The sequence below is a fragment of the Porites lutea genome, chromosome 11 (genome assembly GCF_958299795.1).
Source record: "Porites lutea chromosome 11, jaPorLute2.1, whole genome shotgun sequence".
NCBI lineage: Eukaryota > Metazoa > Cnidaria > Anthozoa > Scleractinia > Poritidae > Porites > Porites lutea.
This window is the reverse complement of record NC_133211.1, coordinates 1766173-1782747: the sequence shown is the minus strand read 5'-3', so window position 1 is coordinate 1782747 and position 16575 is coordinate 1766173. Positions and strand designations below refer to the sequence as shown.

Here is a 16575-nt window from a genome sequence, read left to right as displayed (position 1 = left end):
GAATTCGAGACAGTTTTGCAAACCTGAGACGAAGTCGAGGGTTGACATAACTGTTGAGAATTCTCCCAACGCCTCGAGTGTTTATATAAGGCTTTGCAAACACAGGAAAAAAGTTTTCTATTGCTGTTATAAAACAACTTTCCCGAGAAAAAAACGAAAAACTCTTTGTATGGCCCAGATTAAAAGAGAAATTCTTACCAGTCGCAAAATCTTGTCCACGAAGACTTGCACGCGTAATCAGTTCTTGTTTTGCAAAAAGATGCTTTGCAAAATACGGATTTTTCTCGCTTAAAATGTCAGCTTAAGCGAAGAAAAATTGACTCATTTTCCTTGTAATGATTTTCCATGTTTCAGCTGACGAAGGAATGGGTAAATAACGTAAACTTGTCGAGTTTTGAACTCGAAAACTTTTTCAAATTCGTGCTTGCATGATTAGCGTGCGAAAAGCCAAACAACTTGACGCCACAATCATGTTTACATACTCTCATGCAAACACTCCTCTCGGCCAATCAGAGCGCGCATACTATCTTAGTTATTTTATAAATGACTGTGTTAAATTCCCACTTTGCAGTACAACGATTTAATAGTGAGATAGTTGATTTTGTGAAAGGTGTCATCATTGAACCCTTTTTTGTTACTTCCTCTATATCTTGGAAGGCTCCAGCTTAAAGCGGGGGTACCTTTTTTAGGCTTAAGGTATGTGAAATCATAAGGATTTGACTAGTTCAAGTTTATGAAAGGGTAAAGAAATCAGTCATTGCTCTCATGTGAAAGGACCAGAATGTTTGCATTTTATGGCTGTGAATAAAACAAATAAAGTTAATTTATTAGTTTAGTAATATTTAAAAGACAGTGCAGTTAAATTTCTTACCAAAAAAATGTGTTTTTTTTTCACACCCATTTTCAGACCAGACCTCTAAAATACATACCCATTTTCAGACCTGGCCTTTTTGGCAGAAACTATATTATATTATTTTTTAGATTAGAGCGCCAAAAAAAAGCTCTTCAAATGCATTTGGATTAACACTACCCCACAGGGAAAGGGATGGAGCATTCGAAACTAGTACTCAAAGCTGGGTACCACAGTATTTGTCACTAAAAGGTATATGTGTAGGGGTAACAGGAGGGAACTCCCATATAAAAATGATGTTTTTCCATTTATGGCTGTAAATTACAGATGTGATGGAAAAACACAATATTTGCCTATTCAGTTATCCCGTAAAAATGCCATGACACTGACCAAACAGAATTTGAAATCTGTAGTTGTAAAAAAGAACACAACATTCCTGGCAAACTCTACCTGTCATTTAGCTGTTCTTTTAATATGGTCTCCTTCATGGGTTAGTTTAAGCTTGAGCCACACCCACATTGGTCTCCCTTAGGGGTTTGATTTATTTTTGTGCTGAGCGTCACTGTGATTTTCATATGGGAGCTAGTCCCCCCCTTGGAGGGCCCCCCTTTTACTATGGTATATAAAAAGGTAAGGGACCTTGGGGTGGAGCCTCTCTTTGGAATGATAAGAGCCTCAGGATGATTTAGAAGAAATAATAAAACTAAACTGAGGATACAGACCTATGTAAAATACTCAAATGAGATATTTCCTTACTCTTTCTTACATATTTCTTATATAAATCCCTGCCCTTTTATTCACTTGACAGTGGTGGATCCAGGGGAGGGACCCGGATGATCAACCCCCCCCCCCCTATTATCTGCAGGTTTGGGATCCACCACTGCTTGAACCCTGAAAAAGTTATCCCTTCTGGGTGGAGTACATTGTACACTACTATCCTGGCTAGGATAGTAATTTGCAGGTATAACCAACCTCCTTTGTAAGGCGATAGTAATTAATATGCCTGTTTGCTGTCAGAGCAGTCTCAGGAAAACTATGAGCACAATTGTTTGAATTGTTGTCCTAACTAGTGATAAGTGAAAATTTAATAAGAGATTAGATATTAGAAGCTGTCAAAAACAAGCTATAGTTTTTTAATAAAACTGTTTTTTGTAATTTTAATTTCAAATTAAAAATTCGCTATTTTTTTTTTAAATCACCTCTTATTTTTTTTTTACATGTACACGGATATTTCTAGCCTGAGGTCGGGCTCCGCATTTCGCTAGCCGAGAGGTAGTCCGGGGAGGCGAAAAGGTGGCTCAAGATTAGCCTGCGTGGCAGGCGTTAAAGGGGAGGGTGAAGGGGGAATTTGAGCGCCCTTATTCCCTTTCCCTTCCCTTTCGAATTCCTGCCACGCTAGCCTGTACACAGACGTTGTTTTATCTTTCTTTTCTAAAACATCGGCGAGCGAAGCGAGCGCTCGAGAGCGAGCGCGCAACAAAAAGCACGGAGTTCGAGAAAGAAAAATAAAAAACGTCCATTTTCTTCTTTCCCCACCACTACCCTCTTGCGCTGGCTGTCAATAAATCCCCTGCGATTTATATTTTATTACCCGCGCTCGACGGAGCGAGGGAAGGGAAAGGAAAGAGGGAATTAAGCGAAGGGACTATCCCCTCCCACAAGAATTGTACGGTGTTTGTGGTTTTTTTTTTTTGATCATGTGACTTTCCTTCGGCCTCAGTTGACAGATGAGTTGTCGAAGTGTGGTTCGTCTTTGCAGGCTGGCACTGTTCGGAAGCTTGTACTCAAGCAAGCAAAGGCCTCTTAAACTCCAGAAATACCGTTTGAAGATGTTTCTTCTCACATTTTTCGCTGACACCGTCGTAAGCGGATGATATGTCAGTTGGCACGTGTTCGCTTCGAAGAACCCCGTAGCTCCGAGCGTGGCTTGCGAATGGGCCACAAAGGCCACGCTGCCGTGGGAAAACAGCTGTTTCGAGGGCATGAACTACACTACACCTCAGAAGACGTTTTTCTAGCGCAGCTTACGTGCAAATGTGTTTCTTGGAGATATACTGTTCATTTCTGCGGCCATTTCACACACTGGATCATCGGCTTTGAGGTAAAGCATAAGCTTACAACGCAGTGTCTCTGAGTACGGTAGCTCTGTTGGCACATTTTCATGCTCCTTGCAAACGTAGCTTACAACGTTTGATGTTTTCGTCTGCAAATTAATCTGTAAACCTTTGGCATTTTTGAAACTAGCAATATAGAGCAGTTTTCGCTGTTGTTAGTTTCCTGTAGTCGAAGTACACTGCTGTTACTATTTACGCAGGATTTTGGTTTCGCGCCGCGCGCTCGATGAATCCTTCTTGATTTACTTCGTTGTTATTTTAGACGAAAGCCCTTGCTTGTTTGTCCTTGTTTTGCCCTTTTTGTCGCCTTCTTTTACCGCACTTTTCATTTCCTATTCTTACTTTAATATAGCTCTGAAAGAGAAACGGTTTTCCCTTTTTTTTTCCCGCCTAGGTTATTCTGGTTGTGTCTTAAAAAAAACCGAAGTCGTTCATTTTGCTTTCTTGTTCCAGACAAGAGACAATTTCAACTTTATTTCTGTTTGCATAAAAAATTAAGAACTAAGGTCATTTGATAGAAAAACAGTTTTTTTTGAGAAAAAAATGGCCACACTTTAGAGCGGTTTTCACTTGACTGTCGAAAGGGATTGGTTTTGGTTTTGGTTTTGGTTTTACTACGCCCTTTGGTTGGCTAGTGTATTTACTTTGGTTTTGGTTTTACGACAGTCAAGTGAAAACCGCTCTAATCATGCTCTAAGACCAATCTGGTCTCATTTTTATGGGAGAAGAAGTTACGCGCCAAAAATTTATGCAGCATCTAGAAATTTGTTTACTGATAACTGAATCTCTGTAATTTTAGTTTTTAACTTGTTTTGTTCTTCCACTGCCACTGCAAAATGATAGACAAGTGCTACCAAGTTAATCTTCTGTTATTCATCTTTATGGCCTTTTTGGTTGTAGAAAGCGTCACAGAAAGTTAATGGGATTCATCATTAATATATTGATGGCAGTTTTGAAAGCCAAAGGCTCTTAAAGCAGGGGGAAAAAAAGTGAAAGACTGTTGTGCAGAAAAGGCTAATATGGACTGAGGAGCCTTGAAAACAATTGGTAGGTAAATTTTCTCTGTTTGTGAATATTGCTATGGCAAGATTTAGTTACATAACATCAGTGACTGTCTTTTTTATAACAAAGGTGCATTTCCTTGTATTGTTAAGAGGCACTTTGTTGTTTTTCATTTTCATTAGTGAAGGTATTAGATAATGTTTTGTTCTTTTACCTTTATACACTCTGTGAGTTTGAGAGCTTTAGTCTCTTTCAAGGGAGACTACAGGTAGTCCCTCATTTTCCCTTAGGGATAGTAGGCTTTGTCTGTAGTCCCTCATTGTTCTCTCTCTCTGCTGTGTCTCGCCTTTCTCGCATGGGGTGATTTTGACACATGCTGGCATTTCGCTTGCTCAACTATGCCCGAGGGAAAATGAGGGACTACGTGTAGTCTACTTCCAAGGAAGATACAATACCACTTTAAGTCAAGTTGCCACCCTATAACAAAGGGAGAGTCAGAGATGAGAGAGGGTTAAAAACCCTATGTACCAACAGTCTTTGGATGGTCAGTGGTTTCAGGAAGGAAAATACTTCTGTTCAGAACTTTTGATGTCATGAGGAGTTAACCTCATGTAAAGGTGAATGTCATGTTCAGTTTTGCATGAAATCGTTTAGAGTTTAAACTGAGTTTTTTTAATTGGCTCTTTATATTAAGTAACCAAAGCAGGTTGCGCGAAAACCTATGTCCGATTGTCCGGGACAGGTAAAAATACAGTTCAGACAAGTAAACCTTTGACATAAGTTGTCCGTGGGACAAGCACATTTTAATTAGAAAAAATACAGAAACAGATGAAAGTTGACTTCAAATTACAGTAGAATTAAAATTTATGTTATAGTCATAAAAGCAAACCTCATACTTGTCAAAATAAGGTTAAATATTCCTTTAAAACTTCGCCATTCCACAGCCATTTCAATCCTTTTTTTACGACCGCCATTTGGCTTAGGAACCTGGCCTTAGTAACCAGGCCTGTTAAAAGCAGTAAAATATATGCCCGATTGTTTTTGAGTTTTGAGCAAAACTTTTTGGACAAGAACCCTTGGGTTTCGGACAACCAAATTTAATATAGTGCTTGTCCGAAGGACAAGTGGATAAGAAAATTTTTGGCGCACCCTGCAAAGCCATACAGAACAGCTCATCAGCTGTAACATATGCATCTGTCTGTAACATGAGAAATTTTTGGCTCTGAAATTGCATTCGTGGTTGTTGAAAACCTTTGAGAAACAATGGTTTTAATTTGAGTCGGAAATATAGTGCGTTCTTTAATGTTCGAGTTAATCTCCCTTAATATTGGGCTTGTTTCTTCCATGATATAACATGATACGTGTGAACTTTTTTGTTGCCTAGCATGTGACTGCTGTGATAAATAACTGCGTGATCTTAATTTCGAAAGCTGATTCTATCGTACAAGACAAAATATTGTTTTCAAAGCTCTTGGGCGTTTCTGAAGTTTTTTGAACCTCAAATGTATATTCAAATCAAAACTTTTTTGTACACTATAATGTCTCACAAAATATCAAACTGAGATGCTATTGTGAGAGCAATTCAGGTCAAGAGGTCAAATTAAAAGTAAAGTTTCCAGCAAAAAAACACCCTGATTGGAAACCAATGACCAGAAATTCAACTGCAATTATGCTGATGGTCATTCACAAACAGGCAATCTGAAAAAAAATCAGCAAGTAGAATTTAAAAGACAAGCCGAAGAACAAAAGCAAAGAGGAGTGCGTTGAGACTGTTTACACACTGTCGCGTATTAAACATTAATTTATAAAGGGTTGAATCAAGTTGAAGAGGGAAGTTTATGTTTGAAAACTTGACCATGGTAGTGCTCACTCCGCACACAGATCCGTGCAAAAAATGTACACTGTTCACGGTAGGTCTACACTAAAAGATGATTGTGATTGGTTTTGGAACAGACCAGTCTATGAACTCAAAGAGAAATGTAAGACTTGTAATGAAATGAGCAAACTACATGAGCCATCTGTGAGCATAAATGATGAGCAAGCTGTGACTACAATTGATGTAATAATAACTGAACATTGCACTGTGAGCTGCTGTATGGAAACAAACACCTCAGTTGCTGTATGGAAAAGTTCAATTGAAAGTTTTATGTGTTGATGAAAACAGCAGCGTGTATGTTACTAAAGGATTGCACTCAATCACTGTGATAAGCCGTATCGATAATAAACATACGAAAAATTTAAAATGGATTGAGAAACACCAAACAGCAAATTACTCCCAAGTTTAACAATTAAGGCTAGTAAACCCTATTTAGGATCCTTATACAATCAACATGACTTGTTACTGGTGTTTGGTGCTGCTGTATCAAAGATTTGCCAGGGATCAAATCAAATCAAAAAAATAATGCGAGTATTAATACGAACTTCAGCTTCAGCTCTCGGGGCTTAGCAAACAATTTCTTTCTTCAAAGCCTCTGGACGAGGACAAGCAGAAATGATTCAAGGACAAATAGTATTTTTTAATTTTTTTTTTTACATTTTCTCTTTTGACGCGATTGACCTCATGTCTTAGCAGACAACCAAGCGTGAGGCATGCATTCATGCAAATATAAATTTTCTGGGGTCATTTCACTTTTATAGATCTTACGGTTGTGAAGGTGTTCCATGAACTTAAATAACGTTATTTACTTTATCCAAGATTTGGAAAATAAAGGGAAGAAAAGGATTGAATTTTTAATACACCAAAGTTGGCAGACCAAAAAAGTAATCAGCAAAAGGTTTCAGTCTGGACTGATAGCTCTGCTTTCCTTTATAATGTGTTCATGTAAAATAAAAAATGTCATGTCATGGAAGTGGGAGGATGTCTGGCTCAAACCCGATGTAAATAAGTGCTAGTTTGGAAGGGTTGTCGAATATTCACAAATAGACTCGGTTGGTGTTAGTGGTGATAAGAAGGGTGTCCATTGGTACCAACAGAAAAGGATGTCATTCCAATGGTTCTGTTAGTTAATATGCATCTCATTAAGGGGATTTAGATTATTTTCGTCTGTGACCTAGCTGAGTACAGGGCAATTCTGATGGTCCATGGGTGCCAATGGTACAATTGGTACCAACAGAAAATGATGTCATTCCAATGGTTCTGTTGGTGATTATGCATTTCATTAAGGGGACTTTGTCCTGATTATGCGCGCGTGCAAGCGTCATCTGTTTTTTCTTCAAAACACAATACAACTGTCACATTGACTTGACAAGATTTCCTTCCTGACTGCACCGCCAACGGATATTTGTTGTTTATATTCTCAAGTTCAAAGAAGTCTTTTGCAGCTCAAAGACTCATCACGATTTTATCGCTAGCAGGGCCACCTCGCGACCTGAAAATCTCGTTCTGCTCGCTTTAAAAACAGCTTTTCTAATGAGAAACTCGTGTCAGAGGTCAGTTTTTCCAAGACCAGTAATATTTGCCTGATTTGCTCGCATTCTAACCTCAAACGTGTGAAAGACATAAATAAAAATGCAATCTCAATGCTATGAATCATAGCAAAGGTTAATCAAAAATTCATCTCATGGCACTAGTTTTTCTAAACATGTAGCGCCTGTTTGTTTGATTTTTGTTGGCTGTAGGGAGGTTCATTTAAAAGTTTACTGATGCGTTGTTGCAAAATATTCTGCTTCATGAAGCTCCCCTCCGTAAGATCTCCTCAGTCACATCAATGTCTCAATGGTTTCTTTCTTATTGTTGCTGTTTCATTTCTGTGTATTTCTTTCACAATTATCTGCACTTGTATGGAAGCTAGTGGGAGAAATAAGCCTTCAATTGGCATCAAAACGCTTCCCATGCCAAAAAATACAGATTTCGTCCAAATCGAAACTTAATGGGAACAATATATCATTGATCTGTAATCTGTAACCTAATTTTCGTGTATTTTCTCTTGTATCTTTGCGTGTATGTTCTTACATGAGTGTTTTTCTCCTGGAATTTGTATGCAATATGGTGGATTTCCACACATGAAACACGCGGGTAATGCTGCAATGCCCGTGGCCTGTACTGTACTTTGTGTGGAAGCAAAATTGTTTTGTGTGGTTGGCTTAAAGAACTTGGAATATTCATAAGAACTGTTGGCATGTTTCTACTTGATGTAAAAGCGAACTTGTTTTGCATAGATGTCTTATAGAATGAAGAATACACATGGTATGCTTGTGTTTTGACCTTGCTATATTATAACTGTTAGCAATTACTATTAGCGCTAGTTTGACCTCGCTTTCAACTTAGATTATTTTCCCATGTGAACCATCGGAATCGCCATGTACCCAACTAGGTCACATGGGAAAATAATCTAAGTCCCCTTAATGAGATCCATATTCACCAACAGAACTATTGGAATGATATCCTTTCCAATCCTACCACTGGTACCAGTGGACCATTGGTTTGATGAATCGTATCCATTTGTGTATATTGGCCATGTGTGAATATTTGTGGCAAGTCTCCTTAAAAAACTTGGCACACAAAACACATCCACGATTTATATGTGACCTCTCGCACAAAAAAAATTCTTGTGCATGATATTTTTAAGCCGCTAAATGCATGGCAAGTCAACGTATTAGAGGCTAAGTGTTTGAAACAGAACAGCCAAACAGGTGAGAGGATGAAGGAAATTTTTGAATAGATGAGGAAGAATGGCGGGAATGGTTTAGGCTGCTGGGCTATACCATAACTTCAAACATGATGCGGCATGAAATTTAATTACCATGACAAGCACATCGTTTGTATTTTCTTTCTTATTTCCTAGCTCAGGGCATAAAAAAGTTTTAGGTTTCAAAGGGGTTTTCGTGGAAGGATAATTATCCGAAGATTTTATTTTAATCGGCTCAGTTTTTTTAATAGTGAACAAAGATCAACTTTTATCTCCGCGCTACATCTGCGGCATGTAGAAAGTCCTAAAGTCTGGTTTTGCAAAGTGCAGAAGATGGTTCAACCTACAAAAAGAGTATTTCTTAAGGCAGAATTTGTGAAATATATTTCGACGGTGTGTTGCTAATAGCTACATGCATTCTACTTTCAAAGGCTTTTGGTATTGCCTCATTAGGGAACCACAATGGCAAAAAACCAATAGGTTTAGGGCCTGTTTACATGGAGGTGGGGGACCCCAGGTAGGTGAGGTAACCTGTTTAGGTGGGGTAACCCACCTAAATGTAATTTGAAAAACAGTACTCGGTCCAATCTAAAAGTTTTCTCACAAACTGAGCGGCCAAAAAAGATTGTTCCGTGGCTTAAATATCATATTGAATGCCATTATCCTGTCTTGCATCAAGGAAATTATCAGTGACTGGATGGATGTGATCTCTCATCGGTAAAGTTGTTTGTTTTCAATATTAGCAATTTCAAATGCATCATGTCCTATAATTTTTGTGATTTGCTTTTCATTGACTATTCCATTTGTCCGAAATAGAAAAAAAATGCTACAATAATATTGTATTAGAGACTTAAAATTTTGATACAAAAGATTTTTTTCCTAGTGCGGACAACTAAAACAACTTTTAAAAACAACATTTTCTTTTGTACATGTAGCCTCAACTTTCATTACAAGAATAAGCAGTCAGCTTTGGCGGACGAACTAACTCTTCACAGATCTTTAGCGCAAAGTGCAAAGGTTGTTTCATTGAGATGGTGAGCGAGAAAGTCAAACAGGGTTTGTACAGGTCATGGAAAACCTGGAAAGTCATGAAATTTAAGAATTTCATTTCCAGGCCTGGAAAGTCATTGAAAATTAGGGAAAGTTAAAGCTGTGTTTGGTAGATTAGTGACTGCAGACTTCAAAGCAAGGACAATATAAGATAGAGACGAGTGATTAAACAGTGCAAATGGCACGCAGTTTATTAGACATCAGAGGTTGTCTGTTGTACTGAGTTAGGTCAAAACCCTAAACCCTAAAACAGGGAAAATTTAGTTGAGAAATTTTTAGCGTGGCAGCAAAACCTATGGTCATGGAAAACTTGGAAAGACCATGGCAAAAGTCATGGAAAGTCATGGAATTTGAATAGCTCAAAAGAGTACGGACCCTGTCAAAGTGGATTGTTTGTTGAATTTGTTGCAATCAGTAAAGCAACAAGTGAATCTAAACTACAATATCATATATTCTCTCTCTTTTCTCTCGCCATTTCTCTGAAAGTCTTTGAGTCTTGTTTAGAATTTACAGTACTGCTCAAAAGTAAGTTGAGACTCGAAGTTCGAAACTTGAGACTCACTCCTTGCGTCTTGAAGCTCTTGTGCTTCCCCAGAAAATTTTGAACTTTTAAAGCCCTAAAAGGCGATTTTGAGCGTTCTGGGGACTAAATTGAGGACAAGAGAGTGCATGTTTCATTCAAGAAAATGTAGCTTTCGTGTAACTTTCAATTTATCAGTCACAATCAATTTGGACAATTCCTACCAGTAATGAACAAATGAACATAAATTACATACTTTGCATGTAAACAAATTCTGCGTAAACCTATTAAAAAATTTGTGAAAAATTGACTGAAGTATTAATACAGCGTTCACATGGCTAAAGCATAACGTAAAGCTATTGGGCCTTTATGAAAACATTGTTTACAATGTTATTCAAACTAGTTGCTTCTTCTTTTCAAAAAGTAACCGACTTCTATAAGCAAAGTAGCCGACGTGTTTTGTTGGCCGTTGGTGCTTATTGAAACTCCTGCATAAAGTCACACACTAATTTCACGGAAAACTTTGTTTGCCTTGAAAAGCGACATTTTCAACAGCTTGAGCTGTTCAAACCAATATCCATTCCATTCAAACATGCACAGCTGATGAATAGTATACGAAAGGTTATCCAATTAAAATTGGCAAACTGTTACTGTTATGGTTGCCTGAGTGGTGAAATTATTATAAACTTGAATTGTTTATCAAAAGTGACTGTCTATAATAGAGGGTGTGGCAAGGCCTGTGTCCAACAGACAATGCCTGATCTCACAACTTAAAACAATAAAGTGTTAAATTAATTAACTTTGATACAGGTGCTATCAGGGCCACTTACAGTGGCATTTAATAGTAAGCTGCCAGTCACATCTTGTTTCCGGCATGACAGCGCTAGGATGGGGGGGGGGGGGGGTGGGAATGTTGCATAGTGCAAGAATCATTGAAGCAACAGTTTTTGGCATAAATTATTGAAGACAAGTCCAGTGAGAAATCAACTAAAAGTTTTTCTTAGCATTACCTAAAAGATGCTGAGGAAAATTGGTCTTACATTTTGCGTTATAAGTTTCTTTTGACGAACTTTCTTTTAGCTTGTCATTAGCACACTGTTTTATTGGTCTCTGAGCGTTTGGATTTGTTAGTGATTGACATTTGACACTGCAATTGATCATGATAGTCTACAGGTCGCAGTGATAAAAATTTATTCTTATGTTAGTCATGGTAAAGCTTTACTACTCATTCTTAAAATGGCGGAAGAATTTTGGTAATGATACAGTTTTTAGGTCTTTGCATGCCATGAGAATCATGCCCTGCGCTACTGGAATAGCATAGCATGCAATGAGAATTGTGTCTCACAAAAGGGTGGTAACTTACTTTTGAGCAACACTGTAATTTAAGTTTTTGGTTGCCAGCGGACAGAAAGATAGGTCGCCTAAAGTTTTTTCTTTTTTCTATAGGAAGATGTATTTAACATTTTATGCTCATGCAAAAACAGACCTACTCCAGTGATGGTGTTTTCTCGTATTGAGATTTTTGTTTAAAACCTGTTGCTTTTGTGAGGAGAAAAAGAATTTGTTGTTAAATTTAGAAGTATATTATACAACCAGCCTTTCCTCTATTTGTTCTTCATTTCAAAATGTGAGTCATATTCTGTCTATTTTGTGTCATGGAGTCACTTCAGGACAAAAGCCACCATGTAGCAAGATTAACTTCTTTCACCTTAGATAGCCACACTAAATCTACCCCTACAAAAAAACCTAAAGCTACTGCGCTGTTACTTAAATACCGTAAATTCCGAAAATAAGCCCCGGGGCTTATATTTTTCAAAGGCCTTTATTGAGGGGCTTATATTCGGAGGGGCTTATCTACAGAGGGAAATTTGTGTTTCAAAATCAATTGTGCTAGCCGTATAGTTGGAAGTAAATTTATCATTTTTGCTTTGTTATACTTTGTATTTGAGGGCAATTTTCTAAGTACAAGCCCCCGGGGGGGGGGGGGCTTATATTTGGAGAGGCGATTTAATGGAGGTTTTTTTGCGCTACCGGTTTGGGGGGCTTATACATGGAGGGGCATATTTTCGGAATTTTATGGTATTCATGTCAATAAGAGAACCTGTGTGTACATCTTCAAAATACGTGCAAGGTTATATTTGTCAGAAGTAACGGCTGTATAAACAACATGTCGGCCATGAAAATGGCATGAATAGTGGACATTATTTAAACATTGTTTTTTCTCTTGAATGACCCTTTATGAGAATCTGACAGTTTAACTGTGTATTCAGTCTTGCGATTTTGCTCCCTTATCAATTCATGATTTAGTGGCTGGGTTTTGAACTTTATTTTGCTTATGTGTGCTATTTTATTCATTAATGAAATCTGTCTCTCTTTGATCTTTATTACTGTAGGTTGCTGGTGTGTTGAGAAAATTGCTTTGGTTTTTTCGATTTTTCCATTTCATTTGGACCTAGTAAGTTGTTTTCACTTCTTGTATTGCATTAACTGTCAGTTTGGCTGTGACCTTAATTCAAGACTCTAGTCATGGACATTGTCCTTTAGATGTGACCTTCCATGGGAAAACATACTCTAACAGCTTTCCGTTTTCAAACGGCTTTCCATTTGTGCATCTTACAAGCCATTTGTCAACCATTCGAATGACTTGGTCACCTGTTCGCTAGAAACATGAGGTGGTTCAAATGGCTTTGTCACCCGTTCCTTGGAAATATCAATCCATTTGAGTGACCTAGTGACCAGTTTGTTAAAAAACATCAAACCGTTCGAATGACTTGGTCACCCATTCGTTGAAGACATCATGCCAATCAAATGACTCGGTCACCGGTTTGTTGAAGACATCAGGCCGTTCGAACGGCTTGGTCATACGTATTACGGCATCCCTTTGAATTTTCTGTCAAATGACATAGGAGATGAGGTACCCTAGATTTCACTTGTTTGAGCGGTGAATTGAATGTTTTCAACATTGGTTTGACTACATTTGCACAAGTTTATGGGCTTTAAACTATTATTTTGCCCTTTTGAAGCAATGCTCGTACACAAGCGATGTTGGAGTGGATGTTTTTTTTTTCAGATGTAGCAGACTATGAGCTTTAAAGCATTGATGACCCCTAATCAGACGAAATAAAAACGTTTAAAATGTTTAAAAAGAAACCCAAAAACTTTTGCTCTCTGCACGTTTTCATTACAATTAAAATATTTTCTTGTGATGACTTGTTGTACATAAAAAAAAATACAGAGAATCAAAGAAGCCAGAAGCGCTATGGATAGTGTTGCATTGCCTATCACTCACTTTGCATTATGCAAATTTTGGAAGACTGTAATCTGAGAATTGCAACTAGAAATAGAATTGTGCATGGAATAATTTTCTTACCGCATTGGAGTTGCTGCCAAAAAGAAAACAAGCCAACAAGAATAATTGAAAGCTGCCATGTTTTTGTGCAACGTAAAAATACTAGGTGAAGTGGATTTATAACATACTACACAGCAAAGATAAACAAATGGTAACTTTCCTTTAAATTTGAGTTTTGTTTCAGTAGACTAGAACAAAGTCCTGTTCATCAAAATTTAACTGCTTTCTCCTTTTGTTAATACATCATCAGAACATGCAGTTTTCAACGTAAGCTAAATTGGGTCAGATTTATTCATTTGTTTGGAATGATAACATGACACCATCGTTCTTCATGAACCTTTTGAAATTGATTGAAAACCCGTTCACCCATTTATGTCAATGGGTTGGAATGGGTGAGTAAGCTGTTCGTGTTAGCTGTTTGGAATACTTCATAACCTGTTCAGCTACTTTGATGAACCTGTTTGAATGGATGATTGAGCCATTTGCAACCTGTTTGGAATCTGTGCGTTTCACCCATTTAACAGAAAGCCGTTAGAGTACGTTTTCCCGTGTGAAGTCACAGATTGCTTGTGTGTTCATTAAACCTTTAAGCCCCATGATCAACACACAAATTCTCTGGACCGATCTCCATACATTTCCTTTAAGAATAGTTGAGAGAATTTAGTTTAACATCTAAGCATTCTCCCTTTGGTAATCAGTTTAGTAATTCTCATAATCTTTACTCTTGATGATCTACTGATGATGTTAGGAGAAAATTGATGTGGGTCACTCTTGGGACCTAAAGGATTAAGTTCTATTTGGTATATATACTCTTTTTGCCTCCTGCAGTTTTAGTCTTGGTAATTGACATTTTTGATTTATTATGAATTCATGATTTAGTGACATAGTTTTTTTCTTGATTTTGTTATTGTGTGTTTGTTCGTTACTACTGTAATCTGCCATTGTTCAATGTTTTTTAGATTGCTTGTGTGTAATTAGCTTTGCTGTTGTCTTTTTGGATTTGTTCTCCACATGGTAAGTTGTTTCTTTCCTTCTTGTATCTCATGTGGTTTTAGTCATGACAAGTAGATTTGTTGCTAGCAAAGTTGCAACAAATGGGGATGTCAGAGGTGACAGAACTGCAGGTTAAGCTTTCGTTCGCAACGGAATGCTTCTGCGGTTTACACCCAGCTATTTTGTTTGTCTGGGAACTCAAATATTATTTTCTGTTGCAGCTGAAATCTAACAGGTCACCTGTCAGACTTCAGTTTTACAGTAAATAATAACGTGATCTCTTAAACCTCATAAACAGTCTGGGCTGCATGGAGTCATATTAAATTGAATTGGTTTGTGTGTAGGTGTAATTCGACCTGAAGTTTAGTTAATAGGGTAGAAGGGAGACTTTCAGAAGAGAGTGAGAGAGGCCAAGCATAATGCCTCGGAATCAAGTAGAGTTACTGATAGGAAAAAGTATTAATTGACCGCTTTCAGAGTGAGCAACTCAGCTAGTTTGACTTGTGAAGAATCTGAACTTTAATATTTTAATTTCCTTTTTTCACTATTTAAAAAACTTTCGCAGCTTTTTGAAGGTTTAGGTCAAGTAAAAAAATTATCAGACTTAAAACCCATGCAAGTCTTGTCTGCCAGTACAACTAGGAATTGATATTTTTCCAAGATACCTTTAGAAACTAAAACAACAGTCAGCTGCAACAGGTTTTAATTATCAGGAAGAGTAATCTTGAGGACCATGTTGAAAACAAGCTTGCCTTCCCGGGACAAATAAATAGAATTGCTCCCTATCATTTAATACTGGCTATGAAAAAGTGCAACATTTTTTCGATTTACATGTAGGATTGAACTACTTAATAATTGATTAGATGTTTTAGGTATTTTATTTATTTGCCACACAATTACAATAATTACAAAAAGATGCCAAAAAAATGTAGGAAGAGATGGCGAGGAGGCCTAAAAGAAACTATAGAGCTTATGTTAATTAGGCCCCCTCAATTACAATTATTCGAAGATGGCATAAAAATTATGGCAACGGATACAATATAATATCAGGTGAAAAATTAAACTAATTAATATTACGGAAGTTTACAAATGTTGAATATTAAAAGGCTTTTTCCCAAGATTTTTGTTGAGTATACTAATAATTATTACAAGTAAATGCCTTAAGTGCTCTTTTAAAGGAGAAAGGTGAGGAAGCGTTGATGATGTTGGTGTTTAAGGTGTTGTAAAATTTAGGTCCTTGGTAAAAAACGGAAAATTGTTTGGTTGGAGTACGACAGAGAGGCAGACGAAATTTACACTAGTTTCTTGTATTATACGAATGAATTTGACTTTGTAAGGTAAATTTACAATGAAATTTTAAAGGTAGAGTATGGTTTTGATAGGAGTATATGAATTAGCCTAGTTGTATATATATCATGAAATTTTAAGATACCAAGATTTTGAAAGATTGGATCAGTATGTACATCGAAAGTGGTTTTAGCTATAGTTCTGATCACTCGTTTCCGTAAAATCTCAAGACGAATAAGGTTAGTTCTGTAAGTAGAGGCCCAAACTAAGTTGCAGTAAAAAAGGTATGGATAGACTAGAGAAAAATATAGTGTTCATAAGGTTTTCGTGGATAAATAGAAACTGGATTTACGAATAATTACTGTGCATTTAGAAACTTTATTGGCGACATGTGAGATTTCAGATTTCCAATTTAAATTTCCAATTTTTGATTGTCATGGTGCTGGAAATAGAAGTTACCTTCCAAATAATCAAAGCACTCTCAACATCAATATTGATAACGTGACTTGATTGGTGAATTAAAAAACATGGCATGCCTGTGGACCACCTTCAATTGGGAAAGAAAACATGTTTGTTGTACTCAGTAATCAAGTCGATCAAAAGCAAATCATTTTGCAACTGTAATATTTAAGTCATGAAACAACACGAAAACGAACCATGTGCTAGTCCTCCAGTTTTAATGTACTGAGCAAGTGCAAAATACAAGGAGCCTGGAACCTAATATATTACACACCTCCCCAATAAATGGGTTGGTTAGCATAACAACACAATGTTCAGCGTTC

At 37.2% G+C, this 16575-nt stretch overlaps 1 long non-coding RNA gene across 1 annotated transcript; it reads left to right on the top strand.

Moving 5' to 3' along the window:
* The first annotated feature begins 3902 nt into the window (after window positions 1–3902).
* Window positions 3903–14623, top strand: LOC140952348 (uncharacterized). The gene is made up of 3 exons (XR_012167347.1): window positions 3903–4011; window positions 12558–12619; window positions 14473–14623. It is a non-coding gene; the product is annotated as an uncharacterized lncRNA (long non-coding RNA).
* The last annotated feature ends 1952 nt before the right edge of the window (window positions 14624–16575 follow it).